We start from the raw sequence: 11,611 nt of genomic DNA, 5'->3' as shown, positions 1-11,611 counted from the left end.
TTCAACTTTGATCATTTGAGAATTAAATTTCAAAGTTCAGACCTCATTTGAGGCACAAAATTTTGTGCTTCTTCTATCCTTCTCCCTCCCCTCATCTTTTCCTCCTTCAAGCTCTTATCCATGACTTCCTATGGTGGTGAGCTTGTGCTTGACTCATCTTCTCCTTGAAGTGACATCTCCAATCATCTTTCTCGCTTCTCCATTCTGTTGTCATTGAACTTCAAGAAGCAAAGGACTCCATTGATGAATAAGATCCAAGGCCTACAATTTCCACATGGAGCTACATCAAGAAATATTTGTTTGTTCTATGCACACATGGTAGTTACACCTTTGCACACACAGTGAGTTATTGGGCCCTATACCCGGGTCCGTGGAGACATAGGAAGTGGAGGTTGATCTGTGGTCATGCTAGGTCTCTGACTCGTTTGATGACAGTGAAGCCTCATCTAGAGTTTTTCTTTTTCATGATACATTGTCGCTGGTAGTCCTTACCGCCACAATGTTTGATGTCTAAGAGGATGATATCTCTAGAAACCTTTGAAAGTTATGTGCGACCATCCTTGGGAGTTTTCACTAAATAGAAAACCTTTAACACTTTTCATTAGGTTCCTAATTTAGGTACACGGAACAACCACACTATGTGTACATCATTCCTGTATTTACCATGTTATTATGTTCACACACGGTATTTTGGCATTAAGTCGTTGCATTATCATGCTCATTCATTTAGCGTGTTCTCTTTGTGCTACCAACCTCATACTCTCATGCATGCATACCCATGTTGTGTCATTACTTATGCATTGCATTTGTTTCGTCATCTTTGTCACAGGAAGTCGGAAGGTTTGCATTGTGGCGTCCCTAAATAATGACTGGTTTAATAGTAATAAATTAAATAGCAGAAACCATGAAAAAAAAATTTGTTTTTTTTTCTTTTTCTCTTTTTTTTGCACTGTTATTCATTTCACGGTAATTAAATTCAGAAGGAGAATTATCACTATAGAGTCCTGAATGGCCATATCACAACTCTATTCGGATTCATTTCTTTCTGATCACTCATAACCTCTAAACTATTTTGCTCTTTCAAAAAAAATATACAAGCCATCATTTTAGGTCGTCGCGTGAAAGATAATAAGATGCGGTCGGTAAACTCTTTTCAAATAAAATTCGTTAACATTTCCTTTTCAAATAACAAGATCAAACATAATTGTTTTTATCATCTAAAACTGTCCAAAATATGGGAGTTTGCAAAATAACATAGTGACATCCGGAGCAAAGGTAACAACTGTGGTGGCTTCAGCCACATTATATACAATCATCAAAATTTCTATACAATAGGTCTACCCATCCAAAAATCAAAAGAGTAAACCTAGGAGTCTGAACTAGATACACCCATCCACAAAAAGTATGTACGCCTAGTCTAAGGAGTCGTCTGCTATGATGAAGAGTCGTCACTATTCGCTGTCCCTCCAGGGCCACTCTCCTCTATAGAGTCTGCCTCAGATGATGACATAATATCCTCTAGAGAATCAACATCAGGGAGTGGGTCTTCATCATCCTCAGGTAAGTCAAGGGCGTCCATAGCAGGTTCAGGAGGTAACTCCTCTGGGTCCTCTTCAAGATCTTCTTCAGAGGATGACACCTCTATCACTTGAACCGGCTCAACTAGTCGATATGGAGTAGGTGTAGGTAGTATCCACTCCACAGGCTGCTAAAGTGTGCGTGTGGGTTCCTCCGGATGTACTAATGAAGTAGCAGTGAGTCGAATTGTGCCACGGAATCGGCACCTCTCATTGCCTTCGAGGGTCTCCCAAACACCCTCTAGGCACTCCATCACCACACGATCATGGATCAACTGTGCTGCCATCGCGATCTACAAGAGATAAAAGAAAGAGGGTAGAATCTTTCACAAGAAATCTAATTACACAGGTAACCATACTATGCGTCCCATAACGGCTACGTATAGTAGAAATGTCTTTTTCAAGGGATTTCCTCTCTGGTAATCGATTACCAAAGTATGTAATCGATTACCAGTGCCCAAAAATGAATTACTCAGCCTTTGCACATTGGAATCTACAAATTACACCGTGTAATCCATTACACATAAATGGTAATCGATTACCAGTAGCAAGTAGCACTCTGTAATCGATTACACACAACTGGTAATCGATTACCAGTGCCCTATCATACTGTGTAATCGATTACACACAATTGGTAATCGATTACCATAAGCTACTTAACATCCTGTCTCCATTTTTAAACCCTGTAATCGATTACCCACGAATGGTAATCGATTACCAGAGGCTAATTTTCAGATACCACCCAAGATACATAGCTGACCAGCCGCCACACAAGCCTCCTTGCTTTGTGGTCTTTGTTCTTTTATTGGTTGACTGCCAGGAGCTCGCCTACTTAGGTACGTCGCAGGTTCTCACTGACTAACTATGCCCGGGTTGGGTCAGGATTGGCCAAGTTTGGTTTTGGGCAATAGCACCCCACCTGACGTCCCCAAGGTCTCTTGACCCCCGCGACATATCTCCAGGTACCACTCTGTGGTCAACAAACAAAAGTAGGAAGATTGACTCTTCCACGCTTCCTCATATCAAGCTTATTGGATTATGGGGCACCCTTCATATGTGGTACTAGGTGGCAATCGGGCGATGGTGCAAATCAACTCTCCCATTTCCACAAGTCAGGCATAAGCACACCATCCTTAGTTGCCCACCTTTAAATTGAGCTAACGCACTCCTACGTAGCCCTTATCCTCGTTCCTCTCAGCACCGGGTCCCATCAACCCCTCCAAGATTTCACAATATCCAAACAATTCAATTCCATATGTCATGAAACTACCCTAAACCAATAAAAATAGAGTGGAGGCAGAAAACTTTGTACAAAGCTCATTCAAATTCCACAGTTTTTCCTACTCACATGCCCCAATAACATTCTCTTCGTTTCGATTTGTTAACCATTGGATCGCCTTGAAAATTTTATTGGAGGTTCCTAATACAGAAATCTAATTTTTGACCGTTGGGATCTACTAAAAAATGCCTAGAACACGAGATGTACTACCCTTCCTGTGACTAGCACTGCACAACTATTTTTCTGCACATTTGGTAAAATCTACTGCACAATTTAACATCATTTTTCTGCATAATGTGGCAGATTTCGAATTCTAGCTTGCTTGTATCCAATTTCACTCAAATTGGATCCTACAAGTCCTAAACCATGTCTAAATCATGTTCAAGCCAAAAACAAACTTCAAACCAAGGTAAAGCAAAATATAGGTATCCAAAACCCACCAATTTAGTGAATTCTCAAGGTTTGAAAGGTGAAAATGAGAATTGGGTAATTTTGGGATAAACTCTCATCTTCATCAAGTCTATAACATTGATTTAGACTTGCTCAAACTGGTTTTAAGATGAAATCTCTACCTATTCAAAATTTGACCTCTCAACACCCAATTTACCTTAGAAATGGCTCTTTCCTTTCACATTTGTCACTCATTTTTCTCATTTGCCATACCCAAGCTTTCCTACAAGTCCTAATTGACATTATAAACTAGAATCAACTCACCTTAGACTCCAATTTCCACTAACCCCAAATTTGGCTTTTCTAACCCTCAAAATCTCACACTTTTCCACTCACAACACTACCATTCTCACATTTAACCCTAAGTTAACTCTCCCCATCATCTCTACCAGTTTTCTATCAATATTTTAAGCATACATATATAAGAAAGGATCATTATAAAACCCTAAATCAGCATGGGTAGTTTTGCTCACATCAAACATGTCAAGTTTAGCATGATTTCAACAAATTCCTTCACAAATAACTACCCTAAGGCAATAACCTAGTAGATCTACCCATCATAGCTCCCAAAAACCCAACACTCACAAATTTCAAGTGAGAAGAAGTCCACCCTTACCTGAAATTTAAAGCCCCACGAAGTAGAGGTATGCTCCAAGACTCCGAAAAGGGCTTTTCCTCGCAATTTGGGGTAGAAAGGAAGAGGAATTTGGAGCTTCAATGGAGGCAACAATGGTGGAGAAGAAGAAAGAAGAAAAGCAACGTGGAAGGGAGGAAAAGCTTCTGAAATTTTTCTGAAGGAAGAGAGAGAAGATTTGGGCTTTTTATAAAAAATGATTTTTCTTTTTCTTTTTCATTTTCTTTTTTTAAAAGCAATTGTCACATGTCCCATTTTAAATGGAACAAAAGGGCCCACCTTTTTCCTTTGATTTGACCTCATACTCAGCCACAAAGGAGAAAAAATTGGACCTTTTGGGTGCTGAAATCCTACCTCGGTTTGTGTGCCGCCTTTCTTGTTCCAGTTTCTCTGCACTCGTCGGGGCCCATTTTCGAAAGTAGGCAATATATATATCAAAACGCTCAGAATGAGACCTTGAGCGTGGTTCAAAGGTTGGTTTTTTTAAATTTTAAGTTGCACGCAAAACGATAATTTTTAGACTAATTAATTACGAATTAATCTATAACCGTTCGGTTATGGGTTACTCTTTGTTAATTAGTCTAACCCGCATATCTTTCCCCCAATGTACATACTTCTACCAAGAATATATATATATACACTGAATAATATATATATAATTATTTAAATGTAACACTTACAAAATTCCGGGTAGAAATTCTAGCATGTCACATGCATCGCCTTCTTAATTGCATGCATTGGGCACCATGGTAATGACTGCGAACGAACCATGATGCCCAATGCAATGTGGGTAAGAAGAGAGGGTCTTCTGAGCTCTTGTGTCCATAGATAAACGCATTTGTCATGCATAGCATAAACATGCCCTGATGCACTCATCGTACCTCCTCTATGATAGGGTGTTGAAGTATTGGTCATCAAAATTTTCATTCTAGCAAACATGGGGTCGAACCAAGCGCCCTCTTTTAAAAAAAGGTTATATCATGTCAAAGTCAAGAACCTAGAACTAGCTAGCTTGCGAGAGCTACGGTAGAGGATGGATCAAGTTTGACGTTAAGCCTTTAGTAAGGCATATGGAAAAATTTGTGATTTGGCCATGATAGAAGTGTTCGTTGAAGCCATAACATCTCTCGCTTAATACTATGACCAGTCACTCAGATGCTTCATGTTTGGGGAATTTCAGTTGGTACCAACCATAGAAATGTTCGAAGGGATCTTAGGATGCCCGCTAGGAGGAAGGAAGCCATATCTTTTTTCTGGATTCTATCCTTCCATGGCAAGAACATCAAAAGTGGTCAAGATCTCAGCACAAGAGTTAGACCGAGTGAAGCAATATAAGAATGGGGTGGTAGGGATACCAAGGAAGCGCTTGGAGGAGAAGGCGGAAGCTTTGGTAGATCAAGGAAAGTGGACCTCGTTCATTGACATATTAGCTTTGTTGGTGTTTGGGACTATACTATTTCCAAATGTAAACGGGCTAGTGGACTTAGATGCCATCAATGCCTTTCTTGCTTATCATCACCGCAAGGAAAGCCTGACCATCGTTGTTTTGGTCGATGCATATGATACGTTCAACTTGAGATGCAAGAAGAGAAATGTAAGAATTGTCTATTGCACACCTGCTCTTTATGTGTGGTTGGTCTCTATTAGTCGGTGAAAATGACTAACTTTTATGTATAAAACTTGTATAAATTGTATCAAACTCTCCTAATTTATGGTTATTTTGTAGTGTTATAAGTATTTTCTGTTGAGTATAGGTAATAAATACTAAGTATTCTCATTTTATGTGTTTAATAATCATTTTCTCTCAATTTCAGGTTAATTAGGCAAGCTTTGGAAAGTGTTGTTTTTCACCTTCTCGCTAAGCCAATCTGCTGGCTTAGCGAGCGTCTGCTAAGCGCAACACTCTTGGGCTAAGCGCGAGGAAGATTATGGAAGAAGATGAGTTGTACAGGTTCGCTAAGCGCACCACTTCATCTCACTAAGCGCACCGCTTCAGTTCATCCGCTAAGCGAGAAAGGCGCGCTAAGCCAACAATCACTAACGTGCGTTAAGCAGTCCATAAGTGCGCTAAGCGCATAAGCACGAAAAAGCCCACCTATTTAAGCCTGAAATTAGATTTAAGAAAGAGAGTTTGGACTAGGATTCAGAGCTTTGCATGTCTAGGGTTTTTAGAGAGAGAAAGGTCCAAGTTCCAAAGAGTTTTGAGATATTTTGTTGTGTGAAGATCTGCAGAGACCAGAGCTTGAAGCAGGAGCCGGTTTGAGAGCTTGAGATGAGTTTGTGAGAGATTGTGAGATCCTAGAGCTGAAGGAGACATTCTCACCACTTATATTTTTACAATCTTTCATCTTGTTCTTCTCTTTGTTGTTAAGAAGGCTTCCTGGTATGGAAAGCTAAATCCTCTGTTGGATCTTCCCTGTAGGTACCTGATGTAAATATATTTCTATCTATTTAATGATGTTTTGTGTGTTCTCTGTGCTATCTGATTTTCATTCCAGTATGCCTTTACCTTGATCACGTAGATGCATGCTTTGTTAGGATCATTCAACAGTGGAAACTGGTCTGACTCTAAAGTCCTTGATAGTGCAGGGCTGAGTTGTCGTGCTTTCATGAGGAATCGGGGTGCGATAATTTAGTTGAATATGTTTGTCTTAATGTGGTCCTGGTTGAGTTTAGTCTTACAAGAGGAATCTGCGGACGATGCTTGATCAAGATTAGGCTAAACTATCATGAGGAATCGGGGTTTAGTATCTCAGGAGACACCATAAGAACACATGAGCATTGTTAGATAGAGAATATCTTTTTAGCATCAGGCACCTATTAGGAAGACCAACGTGTTCTCTACTTTTTTTACACATCATTTTTCTCGCATGATTTTCTTTCTTTTTATGGATCATTGAATGCATTGGTAAGCAACACACAAAAAATGAAGGTGACAAGAAGCTTGAGAAAGCTCCACAATTTTATGTAATGATCTAATTTAGTGCAAACTTTCTAATGTATTTCTTTGTTGATGATTCCATCTAACAGGTTAGAGTGTCGGCTGTGCTTTTGAACGTGCCTTCTATGTTGAACTTGGACTATAATCATTGCATCAATAATAGCAAAGTTGTAAGAGAGGCAATGTGTTTCATGATGGACCCATTATTAAGAAAAAGGGTCTCCTATGCTCAGTTCTCACAGATTTGATAGTATTGATAGTGATAAGCAATATGTCAATCAAACAAATGGATTCGTTGGTGTATGAATACTCTAAGAAAAACAAACTTATTTCTTTGAATTTCCCTTCTAAATGGAATTGTAATAAGCTAACTCTCTTTTCTTTTAGATTAACATGAAAGGCTTGGATGGTATACAAGGACCTACATATATTAGGACATGATGTGTTTTTAGAAGGCAAGCACTCTATGGTTTTGATTCTCCAAGAAAAAAAAAAAGAAGCCTCCAACCAAGACATGCAATTGTTGGCCAGAGTGGTGCTGTTGTGGATGTTGTTGTATGGGAAAGAGGAAGAGGAAGAAGTTGAAGACACCCAAGTTCGAGATAATGGAGACTAGTCATAGAAAAGTACATTCTGAATCATCTATAGTTGAAGGTGCTTTGAAATATATTGAACATGGTACTATATTATATTTGCCTGCAAGTTACAATTAATTCTCTTTTGCATTGTCATATATAACAGTTATGCCAAGATGCTAATCAGATTAGAAACACTTTACTTTTCAATTGTTCTTTGGAAAAAAAATATAAGGTTCAGTGAAGAAACTTATGAAGTAGGAACCAAATGATTTTATAAAAAAAATATCATTGTCCAATGTAAATTAGTAAAACATTGAATGCAAGCATAGAAGATGAAACATCAGCTCACATTTCAAATCCAAAGTTTGCCAAGAAATTTGGACAATCTCCTATTTTCATTGCATCTACTCAACTAGTGGATGGTGAGACACTCAAGCATGGAAACCTTGCTTTTCAACTTACATAAGCAATACATGTCATTAGTTATGGCTATGAAGAGAAACAAAATGGGGAAAAGAGGCAAGGAAACCTTTCCATTACTATGTTCTTCTTCAAGTCTTCTTGTTCAAGTTGTAACTTGTAAGCATGGATTCAACTCTAAAAGAATTGTTTTAATTGCTCAGGTTGGGTGGATCTATGGTTCAGTTACAGAAGATATATTGACAGGTTTTAAAATGCATTGTCATGGATGGAGATCTATATATTGTACTCCTAGGAGACCTGGATTTAAAGTATCTACCCCAAGAAACCTTTCTATTGGTTTGCAACAAGCCTTTCAATGGGCCCTTGGATCCATTGAAATATTCATGAGCAAACATTTCCCTTATTGGTATGGATATGGAGGACTAAAGTGGTTGCAACATATTTCTTACATAAATTCCATAGTATATCCATGGACATCAATACCTTTGGTGGTATATTGCACCCTCCCTGTTGTTTGCTTCCTCAATGGGAAATTTATCATTCCTAGGGTATGAAGTTTATCTTTTTTTTTTATCCAAAAGAGCTTTTCAGTATTCTAATTTAATAGTATGACTGCAACCTTAGTCTTAGTTAATAAAGTATATGATTAGTTGGTTGGTTAGGAAATTAGTTACAGATAATTGGCCCAATAAACAGTATAAATAAGAGCATGTGTAATTAATTTGATAATATTTTAATCAATCAAAACGTTACCTTCTTATTATGCATCTCTTTCAAACTAATTGGCTTTAGCCTATGATTTTTGTCACTCATGTCCTCTAATTACTTGGTGTTAAAGTTATGAGTGAGTGACTTGGAGAAATACATTAAAATCACCTATCACCATTTCCTATCCCTTCAATTAAAAAGTGACACAATTAAAAAAGTATCACTCCACTGGTTGTTAGTTTTTTAGCTCATCTGACACTATAATTGAGGGGAAAAAGAGAGGGATAGGAAATAGGGAAAGGTGGCTTGGTTTCTAATTTTTTGCTAGAATATTGCAAATAATATCAATATGTATGCTTATTATCAATATTCTTGTTGGCATTGCAGCACAGTAATGCAGTTGGCATGTGGTTTATGTCTCTTTTCTTTTGCATTTTTAATACAATTGTGTTAGAGATGAGATGGAGTGGTGTTACAGTTAATGAATGGAGAAATGAGCAATTTTGGGTGATTGGAGGGGTTTCGACACATTTTCTTGCAGTGTTTTCACGGATGTTTAAGGTCTTAGGAGGTGTAAATACATACTTCATTGTGACATCAAAAGCATATGACAAGGAGAATTCTGACATGTTTGCTTTGAAGTGGACCACTTTACTAATCATACCAACAATATTGTTGACACTAAACATAATTGTTGGAGTTGTTGAAGTCTCATATGCAATAAACAATGGCTTTGAGTCTTGGTGGCCTCTACTTGGTAAACTCTTGTTTTCTTTGTGGGTAATTCTTCATTTGTATCTTTCCTCAAAGGTATGATAGGTAGGCATAACAGGACTCCTACCATTGTTCTAGTCTGGGCAATCCTTCTTGCCTCTTGGGTGTTGCTAGGTGCACCCAGCATTTTTTAAAAATGTCAAAATTGTTCCTGCGCTTTCTTTGCATTTGTGATGGGTGTGCGTGAGGGTGGTTCGTAAATTGTATAGATCAAGTTGATTCGTAAACCTTTTACAGATCAACTTAAAAGGCTTACAAATCAAGGGTATTTTAGTTTTTTCCCCTTAAGTGTTGGGTGCACCTAGCAACACCCTTTCCTCTTTCATTTCTGTCTTGTGGGTGAAAATTGATCCATTTTTACCCAAGTCAAATGGGCCCATTCTTGAGGAATGTGGATTGGATTGCAATTAGCTACAATTTTTTTTTCCAACCAAAATGCTATGATGCATGGATGATAAAAGTTCTAATGCAAACTAGAAATTGTTTGGTTGTGGGTTATGAGGAAGGTTGTTTGACTTATTGACACTTTTAACATGTGATAATTGTATGTTTTATTCAACTCTAGTTTAGGGCCTTGTATTCTTTTCTTTGTTTCGGATGCAAGAAAGATAAGTATTTGTTTGATTTTTTTTCACAAAATAAGGCATTCCATCATTGTAGTCTTGTTTTAAAATTAGATATGGACATGCACGATGCACGGATAAATAAGTAAATTAGTTCAAAAGTATATTGAAAATATATTTTTATTAGTTGACGTGTTAGCTTAAATGTGACTTAATTTTTTGGTCATTACAATGAAACAATATCTATTTATTATCTATCTATGTATCTATCTTTCATAATATATACTCCCTCCATTCTTTTTATAATAAAAAAACAGTTCAAATTATTTATTCTCAAATATAAGTAAATCTCAATTACTTTTAATTTATTTTAATGAAATTATCTTTAAAATATCCTTTATATAATCGAGACCTTGTGTTTGATATCAAATTCCAATTAATGATAGTTTAAGAAAAAAAATTAATTGGGATTTACAGAATTTAGTGAATTTCTTTTTTTAGTATATAAATGAGAATAGATAGAGTTTAATTGGTAGATCTTTTTTCCATTCTTACGAACTAACATGTTTTTTTTTTTTTGTTTCTTATTCTGTCTTCATCAATGATGACACCCTTGTGAAAAAGAAAGTTTCTTTCTTCATAAGGTTGAATGGTTCTTAAGATAACAAGAGTATAAGACCATAAGACTAATGACGATTTTTCATAAGACATATGTAATTCTCATACAAAAGTCACTAAATATTTCATATGTACTTAAAAAAAACTCGTTAACAATTAACACCCTTATTCATCACCTTATTTGTTATTCATTGAAACCATGAGGTTAAACCATCTTTTCCTCAACAAATTGGATGTACAAGTATTTTTTTTATTTTCATACAAGATATAAATTTAAATTCTCAATTGAATTGGTTTAGAAAACTTATCAACAAGTATTTATAGGAGGATAAGAATATAAGATAAATTTAAAAAGTAAAATAAATTAAATTTCTCTCGTAAATTAAACTGACTTATGCCTTAACTTGTGAAAATGTTAAATGAGTCTTCTAAAGTTTTTTTTAAAAGAAGTCTTCTAAAGTTATTGAAATGCATAAATTAATTTAAATTTACAAGTTTTTATTAATTTTACCTTGTTAAATTATTTCTCTATCTTAAAAGTACATGTTGAAAAATTATCTATTAGACCTATCGTTACATTAACTACTGCTCTAACATAGGCCTTGACCACCATGTTGTTGAGTAAATATGTCTTCTTGCATCATTTGATTCATTTCATCGTATTCGGGAAAAAATAATAATGTAGAAATATACGAATTATCATTTAAAAATAAGGACTATGTAATTATTTATTTTTTATCATTTTATTATTACGTACAAACATCAGCATTGGAATCAAATTAATGCACGATCTATGATTCTAATATTACAGGTTGTAAACACTTGAATTGAATATATAACGCATAATTGGGATTTCATATGTGCAACTATTTCAATTCCGATCATACAGCCTCTGTGGAAAAAAGAATAAGATAATTTGTATGTATTGTAGGAGTTTGTCATTGAAAGGGTACATCAGTTGTTTATAAATCATGAATTCTACCACTTAGAGAAATAAATTGTTTGTCTCTTAAAAACTTTCTGAAAAGCTAAAAATAAATAAATGTCTATTCAAAATAAATTGAAC

At 36.2% G+C, this 11,611-nt stretch overlaps 1 pseudogene; it reads left to right on the top strand.

Moving 5' to 3' along the window:
- The first annotated feature begins 5,210 nt into the window (after positions 1-5,210).
- Positions 5,211-9,775, top strand: LOC114410629 (annotated as a pseudogene).
- Positions 9,776-11,611: the final 1,836 nt, after the last annotated feature.

Source organism: Glycine soja, chromosome 4 (genome assembly GCF_004193775.1).
Source record: "Glycine soja cultivar W05 chromosome 4, ASM419377v2, whole genome shotgun sequence".
In the NCBI taxonomy this organism is placed as follows: domain Eukaryota; kingdom Viridiplantae; phylum Streptophyta; class Magnoliopsida; order Fabales; family Fabaceae; genus Glycine; species Glycine soja.
This window is presented reverse-complemented; position numbering and strand designations above follow the sequence as displayed.